We start from the raw sequence: 12,736 nt of genomic DNA, 5'->3' as shown, positions 1-12,736 counted from the left end.
CACTGCCCATTAAAATAGCAATACCATGCAATCCAGTAATTCTACCACTGTTTACCCATAGAAAACGAAAAGTCTAATTTAAAAGATATATGCGCCCCTGTGTTTATTGCAGCATTATTAATAATAGCCAAGATATGGAAGCAACCTAAGTGCCCATGATAGGTGAATGGACAAAGAAGATATGGTTGAAGAATATTCCATTGTGTATACCACAAGAAAGAATGAAATCTTGCCTTTTGCAACATGGATGGACCCAGAGGGTATAATGTTGAGTGAAATAAATCAGAAAGACATATACGTATGATTTCACTCATGTGGAATGAGTGAAACAAAACAACACAAAACAAACACAAAAAATTAGAAACAGACCCATAAACACAGAGCACTGGTGGTTGCCAGACGGAAGAAGGTGGGGGATGGGCAAAATGGGTGAAGGGGAGTGGGAGGTAGAGGCTTCAAGTTTGGAATTCATTCTATGGATGAAAGGTACAGCATAGGGAATACGCCAGCGGTATCGTCCTAGGCTTGTATAGGTACACTTGCGGTGAGCATAGCAGAACTATAGTTGTTTTAAGATTTTATATGAGAGAGAGGCTGAGAGAACAAATGGGAGGAGGGGCAGAGGGAGAAGCAGACTCCCTGCAGAGCAGGGGCCCCGACTGGGGGCTCCATCATGACCTGAGCAGAAGGCAGACACTTACCCAACTGAGCCCCCCAGGCACCCCATGAACCGGAGAGCTTAAAGCACTGCCCTACACCTAAAGCTAATGTAACGTCGCGTACCAACGACACTTCAATGAAAAATGGAAATGAAGACAAGTTAGGCTCTGGTGGGAGAGAATTTCAAAGAGCGGAAACTGCACAGGGAAAGCCCGGAAAGGAGGGGCACCTGTGGGGTATTCAGCGGGAGTGGGCCTCAGTAGCATCCCTCCTCTTTGTCCCCCAGTTCTGAACATATAGTAAAATAAGACCAAAATAAGCAGAAAGGGCACGAAGATGACATTTATGGTTAAAGCTGATCATGAAGAATGTGGTTTGTGTCCGTGTGGCTTCTGATTGAGCTCCATCATCAGCCCCCCGCCCCAACCCTCCCGCCCGCAGCGCTTGGAAGTAGACCTCCTCCTTGCTCTGGCGCAGAGAGCGCCCCCTGCTGGGGACAACGGAGAACTGGGGCTCCCCGGGGGAAGGGGGAAAGGGGCAAACCCTCCTAAGAGGGAGTACAAGGGACCTGAGAGCCACAGCTGGAAGAAGGCTCCTCCTGGCTGAAGCCACGGAGCTCGAGCTCAGTGGTTAGAGCCTGCAGACATCCGCGAGGCCGGGGCGGGGTGTTGTTAGAGAAGAGTGAGAGCAGGTGTTTTCCAGGTGGCCCGCACAGCGATGGGCAGGAGGCAGGTGCTCAAATCGTTCCTCCTGCTGTTGGAATTTCAGACAGCGCTGGTGCTAGTATCAGGCTGAACCCTTTTCAGTTGTTTTGGTAGACTAAAAATTGGTTGCATAGCCACAATTTCCGATGGTTCGGTTTACTACTACAGTTCTTTGGAGCTGTGGAAAATGTCCTGTTGAGCCAGCCCGCCCACCGCCGCCACATCCTGGCTTCACCCTGTGCCGCAGGGAATGCTTATGAATTGCCCAGGAGCCTGGTGAAGCATTTCCCGGTGTCTTTTAATTTGCTTATTGTGTCCAACAGGCCATTTCACATACTCCAAGATCAATAAATATCAAGTAAATCATCCAAAAACAAGTGGAAACTGCAATCTGGATAATTAGCTGACTTATGCCTTTCATGAGCCTCTGCCATTGTCCCCACAGCGGGCAGGTGCCCAGGAGCCCCTGGGGGTCCTCTCATTCCTCACTGAGCCAAAGACAAATTCAAACAGACACCTGAAGTTCTCGGTAAGAATCTTCTCAACAGAGGGAAACAGACGTGGCCTGATTGAATAAGCTCCATGGACACCTGCTGCAGGGCCGGGAGATGGGGGGAGGGGCAGGCGTGTGGAGAGAGCCCGCTCCAGAGGGGCTCCCGGCGCCACCAGCACACAGCCTGGTGACGAGGTCCCTTTCTGGCCTCTGCTGGCCGAGGACAACGACTGGGGAACGCTGTGGGTGTGGAGCTAGCAGAACTCCCCTTTGGGGTTGCGTTGGGGAAGCTGCAAGGGTTAACCTTCAGGCGCGGTTTTAAAGAAGGGTCAGATACTGCCCCAAATGTTCCACGTACAGGGTCCCAATCTTGACAATCACCCTGGGAAGCGAAGACTATTCTTATTTGTGCAAGAAGCAGCTGAGGCTCAGAGGGATCCAAGGATGAGCCAGAGGTCACCACACGGAAGCATCAGGGCAGGGATTCGAACCCAGGCTGGCTGGCTCCAAAATGTCTGATGGTCCATTTCATGGATGAGACCATTTTCATCATGTGTGTTCACGTGGAGTAACACATGCGGGGACCACACCACTGCTGGCTCGGGCTGTTTTTTCACTGAGAAGTAAAAGTTTGCAACCCTTGGGTTAGAACCCTCGTGTGACTAGGTCCCAGGGTACTGGCTGGCTCTGAGCCAACAGTGGGACTCTGGGCAGGTCCCTGGGGCCCCAGAGACCTCCCTTTTTAACAGAAGGCTGTGGCCACAGTGCTTGGGTCTCTTCCAGCTGTCACTTCCTGTTCCCAGGACAGCACTGTGGTCATCCATTAATTCCCCCAATTCATCATTAGTCGAACAAAAGCTCCAGGAGGGCGAGGAGCAGTTTTCCATCCCATTTAGCTGCCTCACTGGAAGTGCTGCAGGGATTAAATCGATAGTTTGGGACCGTTTCATTCTAGATGGATGTGATTTGCAAAATTAAAAAAAAACAAACAAACAGGAAGAAAGTCTGGGATTGGGGGGTGTCTCTCAATAAGGACGCAATTGTGGCCTCATTGTCCTAGTGAGGTCCAGGGCAGGGGGCTCCTCAGGAGAGTACGTGGGCTGCGGGGTGGGAGGTGGGCTGTACTCAGGGAGGATTCAGGAGATCACAAAACAGAGGACAGCATTGAAGGGGTCTCCTCATTGTGGAAGAAAAGATCTGTCAAGCCCCATGCAATATAGAAGGAGGAAATAGAACTCTGAGGTAAGGCTTGAGCACAAACTGTTTTCGGGAAAGTTCTGGTGTCTTCTATCACCATTTTACAGAGCCTATTGAAGACAGAAAGGATTACGACCAGATCTTCAGAAGGCAGAGGGCAGAATGAAATCTTGCCGTTTGCAACATGGATGGATTTAGAAGGTATAATGTTAAGTGAAATAAGTCAGAGAAAGACAAATCCCACATGATTTCACTCATACGTGGAATTTAACAGAGAAACTCTCAGAAAACAAACTGATAGTTACCAGAGAAGTGCCGGGTTGAGGGAGGGGTGTGAAACAGGTGAAGGTCATTAAGGTCATTTACGTAATGAGCAATGTATAGAATTGTTGAAATATACACCTGAAGCTAAAATAACAATTATGCTTGACTAAGAAAAATTTTAAGATCTTTAAATATCTTTTAAGATTCTATACCTAGAGGACAAGTTTTGCAAAACAAAACAAAAAAAACAAAAGAACAACAACAAAAAAAACCTTGGGACCCCACTTAGGAACTCTTTTCCATTTGGTTTACTGCTTAAGCCTGAAAAAGGTTTGCAGTGGTGATAAAAAGTATTTATCCTTAAGGATTTGGGGGTTCCACCCTTGTTTACAACATTCTTTTCTAATTCCAAGGTTTTTAAATGGCCACCTCTCGTCTTGGAAGCTCCTAGCAGAGGAGACCTTGACTTACCAATATTTGTATCTCAGGGGCTTGCCCCACACCTGGCACATTATAAGCTTCCAACACATTTTTTTTTTTAATATAAAAGAATGTGTCAACTTTGCGAACACCGAAACCTCGCTGGCTTTTTAATTGGTATGGTTATTTAGCGCATCTTTTCGAAGGATGGAGGTGGAACAACACTTTCTCTCACCCCAGAAGCCACGAACACGTTTTAAAATATGATTTTTTTCCTGATTATAAAATAATGCACACAAAAGTTAGAAGAGATAGGAATGTTAATGAGATGACCCGTGATCTAACACATGGTTTTATTCCCTTCCAGTTTTCCTAAGCACTATTTTTAAATGGGACTGTGATTAGGCTACATTCGATATCTTTTCATTATGTTTTGAGCATCTTCCGTGTCTCTCTGCATGTGCATGTTTTATAAGCGTCAGAAACACATCCTATCCAATACAGAACTTCTGCTTTTCTACCCCAAAGGAATCTTTTCTTAGTTTTTATTACAAAAATGTCAAAAGCATCCATGCAGTTGCTCCAGCCAAATCCCCAGGAATCGTCCTGATTTCTTTCCCTCACCCCTCTGCCCAGCCAATCTGAAAGTTGTTTCATCTCGAAAACATATCCCAGGTGGGCCTGGGGGGCGCAGTTGGTTAAGCGTCTGCTTTCGGCTCAGGTCATGATCTCAGGGTCCTGGGATGAAACCCTACATCAGTCTTCCTGCTCAGCTGGAGTCAGCTTCTCCCTCTCCCCTTGCTTCCCTCCTCCCCCTGCTCAGGCTGTCAAATTCTTAAAAACAGAACAAAACAAAACATCATATCCCAAACCACCCACTCCTATCCATCTCCTCGGCTTATCCGAGCCACCCTGCTCACTCGTTTTGGCTTCTAGAGAGGTTCCATCCTAGTACCACCCTGTTGGGAACCGCTGACTGACGCGTGAGCTGGACCTGGACACGCGGAGGCTCCTTCCCTCCTCCCCTGACCTTGGAGTGTGGGTTCCACTAGCCGTTCCCACACCCCCAGGCCGCTCCAAGGACACAGCCTTGAGATGGTGATGGGAGGTTGAAAACACCTGCAGGGTACACGTGACTGAGCCAGATAGGGCCTTTTACAGACAAGATTTAGAGGGCAGTACAGGGATCTATTCATCTCACTGTCGCCGCAAGACAAGACTTCTATGTAAGTGTCCTTTGCTGTTATTAAAATTGTTACCTACCAACCTGGAGAAGCCGGCTTCTTTTTTTGGTCTCTCTGTGCCTGATGGGAGTTGTTTCAGGTCATACCTGGGAAGCTCCGGAGAAGGTTATTTTCTAGCAGAACCATCGTTTCAAAATGTAGAAGAGGCTGCCACCCACATGCGTCTCTTTGGCGCTACACCAAATTTTGTTAAATCAGAAAATAACGTTCATGAGGTGGGCAGAGGCCCTGGAGGGGTACCCGCCGGCTCCGCCCTGTGCTGTCAGCCGCTGCCACCCTCCAGACCCGAGTTCAGGGCTCTCCAAACACCACCTGCCCCTGTAGCTCTGCAAACCACAGACCGTGTCACTCACCTGCGCCCCCCCCCCCCCAGCTCTGCCAGGGTTTCGCCACACCCAGACCTAGACCCACAAGGTTTGGCAGGAGAGCGGCCCACAGCTCCCAGGCACACAGCGGCTTCCCAGGCAGTCCCCCCACTACGGCCGAGGAGACAGTCTCCCGCTAGAGCCAGCAGCTTTCCCACCGAACGAAATGCCTTCCCAGCACAATCTGGGTCCAAGGGATCATCCGGCCCCTACTCCTGGAAGCCCAGGGGGACTAATGGTACCCAAGCTCCAGCCGGTCCTCAGCCTCTTGGGCTCCCCATCCTGGACCCTGCTCTCTAGAAAGCTCTAGGCTTCCTCAACTTAGTGTACTTCGCACAATAGTCGCAGGAAAAGAGAAACAAGCCAATGCCACCAGCCAGACGCACACACTTGTTCACGCGTAGGACAAAATGCAGGCACTCACTTGCTTTCTCCGGGCTAGTCGTTCCTCAGGCAGCTGCCAGGTGCCTTGAAGTCCCAGGAGACCTACACTGCTGGTTTCTCAAGGCTTCCCCTGAAGACTAGCCTCAACGCAGGGCTCTCTCTCGTGAGCCAGGTCAAGGGCCAGCACCCTGTGGCGGGGGAGCTGGCCCCCTCACCCGAGCCCCGCCAGCAGGAAACAGTCCCTCTTTTGAATGGTGAGGGGTACCCGGGGGCCGGGTCCTGGTGCTGGGCTCCTCAGAAGAACAGGGTGCAGAGGGAGCCCCCCGTGCAGCGCACTCGCAGCTTGGGTGCGGCGGGGGGCGGGGGGGGACGGTGAGCGCGCTCCCGATGGAGGGGCAGGCAGGATTTTCGAAGTGCGCTGAAGCCAGGTAGCAGGTGCTGCCTTTATAGGGACCTTGATTCTCCAATTCACCACGATCTCTTGCATGGCTCTCACACCTGTTCTGCTTCACGCATTTACACTCGCTGCCGGACTCCAACAGGTGTGCTCGTTTATGACCCTTGTCTAGTGAGCTCGTGGCTATCAAAGAGCTTGTAAGTCAAACTAACCCTGCCTTGACCTTTCCTGGGACTCCACCTCCGTGGGGCATGGCCCGCAGTCAGGGACCGAGCACTTTTTACAGAATCGAAATGTGATCGTCGAAGAGAATGGCGATTGTTACACATGAACAGCTCTGATTCCTCAGTTTGTCATCATTACTTGATCCCAGTTCCTCACCGTTGACACTAGGGACAAGGAGGAAATGGGACACGACAGGCGGTGCCTTCTGTCACTCTCCAGAACGTCCATCTTCCTGTTTCCTCCGTGCCCCTCCGTCTTCTCAACTATGCCTGTTTTTGGCATTGAGCTGATAGCTTTTCTCAAAACAAACAAACAAAAAAAAAAACCAATGGTGCCTTCAGCTCCGCGTTTTGAATGAAAATGTGCACGAACGCCCATGCCGACCATGCAGAAATAAAGGAGCCCCCGACACAGCGAGTCTGCCCAGAATAACGCATGCATCAATCAGGAGCTATTTAAAAAGATCTGCATACTATTTTCTCCCAAGTCATGAAACACGTTTGTTACTCCAGACTCCGAAGTCTCCCAGAGAGGGGAGGGCTCCAGGGTAAAGCTGAAACGATCAGCATCCGAGGTTGAGCAACGGCCACTGCCCACTGCCAAAGTGCTCAGTCCACTCCTGGACCCCGTCTCTGACTCCGGTGAGCGTGAATTTGTGAGTGCGATCACAGTGAATGGTCCCAACGACCACCCCTGCAAATCACACACCGCTTCCTCCCCACCTCCACTATCCATTTCCAAAGGTAGTATTTGCCTAACTGAAAGGGAAAAACATGTGTGAGACCACACCAGTCTCCTCAGGAGTCTCCAGTGGCCTTCCGTGACTCTCGAATGAAACCCAAACACCTCATGAGTGCCCGATGGGCTGGTATGACCCTACGACCTCCCCACATAGCCTTTTCCACAGTCGCCATGGTGCACACCCTCCAGGGCAGGGTTTCTCGACCTCAGCACCAGTGACATTTTGGTCGCCATCTTTGTTCTGTGCATTGCGGGACCTTTAGAGCCATCTCTGGCCCTACCCACGAGCTGCCAGCGGCTCCCTCCCACACTGTGGCAACACAAATGTCTCCAGACATTGCCAAATATCACCTGGGGGGCGGGGGGCAAAATCAGCCCTGGTGAGAATCTCCAGTCACATCCACTGAACAAGCCATGCATCGCCCCATTTAGGGCCCTCGTTACAGCTCTCCCCCTGCCTCACACTCTTCCTTAGACATTCTCCTGTCTGCCTCCTTCTCTGTTCTGAGCTCGGTGTAGACGTCACCTCCGCAGAACGGTCTTCTTGAACTGAGGTGGGCCCGTGAAAGTCGCCCTGTCCTATGTCACTGCATTTGAATTGCTTCAGAGCCTTTATCAACATGGGGAACGATCTAGTTATTTGTTCACCATTCCCTCATCAGCCTGTGGTTCCAGGAGAGTCGAAGCTCGTCTTCGTGAAGTATCCTGGACAAGAGTGACAGCACCAGACAGCAAACGTGACAACTGCCACATGGATCCATAAATGACTCCCTTCTGCATCACTGGGGGCTTTTTGAAGGTCAAGGAGCAGAGGCATGAGGGGATCACAAAACGTTTGGGATAATTCCAGGCCATGATTCTTTGAAAAAGTCTTGGGAAGTTTTGTTCTGACAGCATCCTGTAGCCACAGCTTTCTTAGTCTGGTGAACTAAGTGCTGGGGGCCCCAGGGGAGTGACCCCACAGATCCAATCTTCTTACCAGGTAGGTTCCATATGTCCTTCCAGGCTCTGACAGGTCACGTCTGGGACAACCCATGCAGAAGTGCAGTGGGTGGAGAACAGCCGCATCTTGGAGAGGGTATTGACTTAAAGGGAGCACTGAATGTTGTGTCTGGAATAGGAAGCTAAGCCAGGAAAGGGAAGGAGCCCTGCTGGGTGCCAAGGCGTGTGTGGGGGGCACATCATAGGAGGCCTGGATGACCCTCTCCCCCCCATGGCACCCAACCCCATCCTCCTGACCACCCCTTGGTCACACACACTCCTTGTTCACATCCCCCAGGATGCATTTCTGGGACCCTCCAGCCAACCTCTCCATTCTCTTCTCTTTGCCAACACCAGGGCCCAATTCCGTCTCTTTCTGACCTCTCTCAACTGCTGACTCAGTGAATCGCGTTCTAGCCTCATTGTCTCCTCTGCTCTTGGCAGGCCTTACAGAAAAAAAATCCTTTGCAAGATTAACGTCGACCACAAAGGATATGCTTTTCTATCTTTTTTTTTTAACATGTCATTTTTCAATCTCAATCGGTTCAATTTGTTGCAACTACAATTCATTACAATTAAACATTAGAGGCAGGCGAGGGAGGGAGGCCGTATTGATAGAATGCATATCAAATATTGAAGTTTTCAACATAAAAATAAATCATTTTATTATTTCCTACATACATACAGCTGCTCAAAACAGCACCTTCCCAGGAGGCAAAATTGAGTATCGATGAGCATACAACACATGCCCACTGAACCTGACTGAGCTGAGCACCCAGGACTCCTTGTGGCTTTTTTTCCCTCGAGGGAGAAACCCAAGCAAGAGTGTGTGGTTCTCTCCCCGGCAGCAGCAGTGTGTGCTACGTGGGTACCTGGCGTCTGGCCTCACAGGAACTCGCCGTTTCTGTGGCTCTGTGGCGAGGTCATGTTGAGAAGCGCTCTGATTCCAGCTGCTTTTCCACCGGGATAGATCTCGGGGATGCTCAAGACGGAAACTGCAAGAAGAATTGGAGAATCACTGCTGGAGGCCCAAATTCTAGACAAATTTACAAATTTTACCAAGGCTATAGTAAACTGTCACACACACACACACACACACACATGCATGCACACGCACACACACACACGCACACTGGAAGCCCCGGCTACAACTCAGCTCTAAGACTTTTGAAATCTTGGTAGAATATAATGGATTCTAAAAACTGCTGGGAGGCTTTTTGCCTCAAGCAGCTCAACTTGGCACGTCAGTTTTGAAGCTGATTCCACTACAAAATCTACTTCTGATACACAAATGTAAAGAACCGTTTTGTTCTCAGAAAGCCACGAAGTAAGCGGAATGCACAGGTTTAGATGAAAGGCAGAGTCTTCTGTCTGGGATTATAAAGCCGTCCCCCGCCTGCCCCAGCTGTACATCTCCCCGCGTACAATTTCCCGTGCTCACACACTCATCCGATGGTAACTATCTACAGGGTATCTCTTGCTATCAAGCAATTCGAGATACAGAAAAAAATCCCCTAATTGCTCCACCCAATTAGATGGGGTTTCGGTTGTTGACGTGTGGGGGATCCAAACCCTTGAAACTCACTCAGAGAGAAACTGACAGCTGGGCTGGGGGTGACCTCTTGTCGTGGTTTCCCAGGGCTGCCGTGACAAAGTTCCACAAGCCAGGTGGCTTAAAACAACAGACCCTTATCCTCTCCTAGCTTTGGAGTCTAGGAATCAGAAGTCAGGTGTTGGCAGGGCTGTGCTCCCGCTGAAACGCCAAGGGGAAGACTTTGCCTGTTCCAGCTCCCGGTGGCTGTCCGTGATCCTTGGTGCTCCTTGGCTTGCAGCCGCAGTGCTCCAGTCTCTGCCCTTGTCACACGGCCTTCTCCCTGGGTGTCTGGGTCTCTGTGTCCAAATTTCCCTCTTTTATAATAACACCAGCCATGCTGAATTGAGGTCCTCTCTAACCCAGGAACGACCTCATCTAAACTAATTATATCGGCACAGACCCATTTCAAGTAAGCTCACATTCTGAAGTACGGAGGGGTAGGACCCGAACATATGAATTTAGCGAGGAGCACAATTCAACCCAGAGCAGGGGTTTTCCCAGGAACTCCCATGACAATACCCTGATTGCTCTCAGACACAACCGGGAGGACCTCTGTGGGGAGCCAAGAGGTCCAGCCATGGTAGGGCCCTCCTGGCCTACTTGGACCAGTGATTCCGGAGTTATCAGGTCCATGGTAGGGGCTCATCCTTGATGAGCTGACTACTGATTCTAGAACCTGCTCTGATTCATGCTGGTGTCACCTGCAGTGATGCCTGGAGCTGTGGAGCCAGGGATGAACGGGACTAGCAGGAGATGCCCGGGGGCCAGGGGCTGTCGTCAGGAGGCTGGAAACAGAGTGGCCAAATGCCAGCTGTCATTCCCTTAGACAGCTCTGATGTGCACGTGCCCACACCTGAGATAGGGCACCCGCAGGCCGAAGGACAGGAGGCCACGGCCCCATCCTGGGAGTTCTTTGTGCCCTTCAAGGCCCCACAGCGTCAGCATTGCATCAGCATTCCTACAGACACAGGGGGTGAGAGCCGTGGGCCCAGCACGTCCACGCTGGCAGGCAGCAAGGGGTAAGGTGTCTTTCGGCTGGAGACCACATCCCAGAAGAGTGAGGTGGACGGAATAGCTTGATGGGGAAGATGTAGGGTTGGCTTTGTCCTGAGCCCCGTGTCGTGCATCTACCGAGGCTCCACTAATCCGAGTACGGCATTGGGACAAGAGGCAGGGGCTGGAGCCAAGGTGGGCATCTGGAGTTGGACTCAGTGGACGAGGGGCTGGCTCATGGGCTGCGAAGGTCAGAGGTCAGGGTGGAGGAGGGAGCATGACGACGTGCCAGTGGCTTAGAATAGCCACTCCGGGAAACAAAGGGTACATGTCCTAAACAGCACTCTGGGGACAGTTGGGATTACGAGAGCCTTTCTGAGGGGCCCTGTGTTCTCAGAGCTGTTGGGGTACTTGGCCCGGGTGCTTCTCAACGCCGGCACCCGTGAAAGCTGCTGGGGGAGCGAGTACTCAAAAATACTCCCACAGGGCGCTGACCCTGAGGGAGTCGGATTTACAGGCCTGGGGGGAGGACCTACCCCGGTAGTTCTTAGAGCACCCTGGTGACTGTATTGTGGAAAATCACAGTTACTGAAGGACAAGAGAAGAAAATGGAGAGCTCCTTCATCAACTCCGGTTTGGGAAGGGACTCAAGCAACACCCCTCACCGGAGGCGGAAAACCAGAGCACTAATTACTCAGCGAAGAGCACATTCCGACAGATTTGTTCACCTCCGAGCCTCCTTCGGAGCAGAGAGGACGATCCTGGCAGGGCTGCCCTGTCCCTGAGCCCACCGGCCTGCAGGGCCAGGCCACGTCCCCAGTAAATGGACACTACTCAGAATGTCCGTGTCTGTGAGGGAGGGCGGCCAAGCTGACAAGGACGAGCCAGAAAAGAACACCCAGGGCCAGACACTGCGGTCACCAGCCAAAGACAGGTGGGCGCAGGGCCCGGAAGGCGTCCCTTGGTAGAACACCACAGAGGCATCCTTAGGGGCGACTGGGGGTCAAAGGGTGGGGGTGGAAAGAGACCTGAAATGGGAGCCTCTCCCGGAGCTCTGCCCCTGTGTGTGGGTAACCCCCACAAAGAGAGGGTACCCCCCATCCCACTCCTGCTCCGGAGCTAGAAGTGTGGGGCATCCAGCCATCACTTCTAAATTGTAGGTCTGGTTCTTACAAACAGGGCAAACTCATTAACCTTTCAGCTTCGGGGGCGGGGGGGGGGGGAGGATACCAAAGCTCGCAGGCTTTCCAAAGGTCACTTATTTCCCATTTCAGTGCCTCCAAGAAGCACTACGGATCCTCATCACGGCTTCTTCGCCCTCCCCGAGCCCTCGCTCTCTGGTATTCACGTCTACTAAATTTCAGTGCTCTGAATAGCACAGCAGGCTTGAGACTGACACAGGAAAGCACCAGCTTCTCACGTTAGTTCCTTTCACCAAGTTGTAAGCTGACGGCACCTCAGAGCGGAGACGCCAGTATTTACGTAGTGCCCGCAGTTTATGAATCACTTACGGATTATCACCTGGGAGTTGTTTCCCTAGAAGTTAGTACAAAAAGGTGTTATTAAGAGGAGATAAAATATTCTGAAAAATACATGTAGGACAATGAAAAATTTGACAATGTACAGAGGTTTTTTTAATCGTCTTAAGCTTAATATCTCAGACTGTGTAATACTCGCGAGTTACCCCACAAGACGCACACCAGACGGAGACCTCGCGATGGAATGCTTGCAGGCAATGGACTGCGGGGGCTACTTCACCCCAATCTCTTCATTTTGGGGAAGCCAAAGACAACGGCGGAGTTTCCTAGCGACCTGGGAAGCCGTCCTTGGGCTCAACGTCCGTGGATGGGTTTACTGGCATTCTAACTGTCCTGGAGCCTGGGAAAGCCCTGCACCCGTACATTTCGGGACTCACTGAGATTGCCCATGTGGGCCTGGGTTTCAGTCATCCTGCTGTCCCAACACACCTGAGCCGCATGGCTCTCCCACCAGGCACCATGGGGCTCTAAGAAAGGGTGATGATTCTAAGTGGCTGCTCGAGGATCTCTGGAGGGAAAGAAGCACACACATACAG

General features: G+C 51.3%; 1 long non-coding RNA gene across 2 annotated transcripts; it reads right to left on the bottom strand.

The window, feature by feature from the left end:
- Window positions 1–1,174: 1,174 nt before the first annotated feature.
- LOC148108456 (uncharacterized) lies at window positions 1,175–6,046 on the bottom strand. 2 transcript variants are annotated; one of them, XR_015727802.1, is made up of 3 exons: window positions 5,772–6,046; window positions 5,002–5,156; window positions 1,175–2,770 (listed from the first exon to the last, which is right to left on the bottom strand). It is a non-coding gene; the product is annotated as an uncharacterized LOC148108456 (long non-coding RNA). The 2 variants fall into 2 exon arrangements; XR_015727803.1 differs by having other exon boundaries at window positions 5,006–5,156.
- Between the last annotated feature and the right edge of the window lie 6,690 nt (window positions 6,047–12,736).

Source organism: Ursus americanus, chromosome 19 (genome assembly GCF_024610735.1).
Source record: "Ursus americanus isolate L20-20 chromosome 19, mUrsAme1.1.p, whole genome shotgun sequence".
NCBI classification, from domain to species: domain Eukaryota; kingdom Metazoa; phylum Chordata; class Mammalia; order Carnivora; family Ursidae; genus Ursus; species Ursus americanus.
Note: the sequence above shows the minus strand (reverse complement) of the source record. Positions and strands in the feature narration are given on the sequence as shown.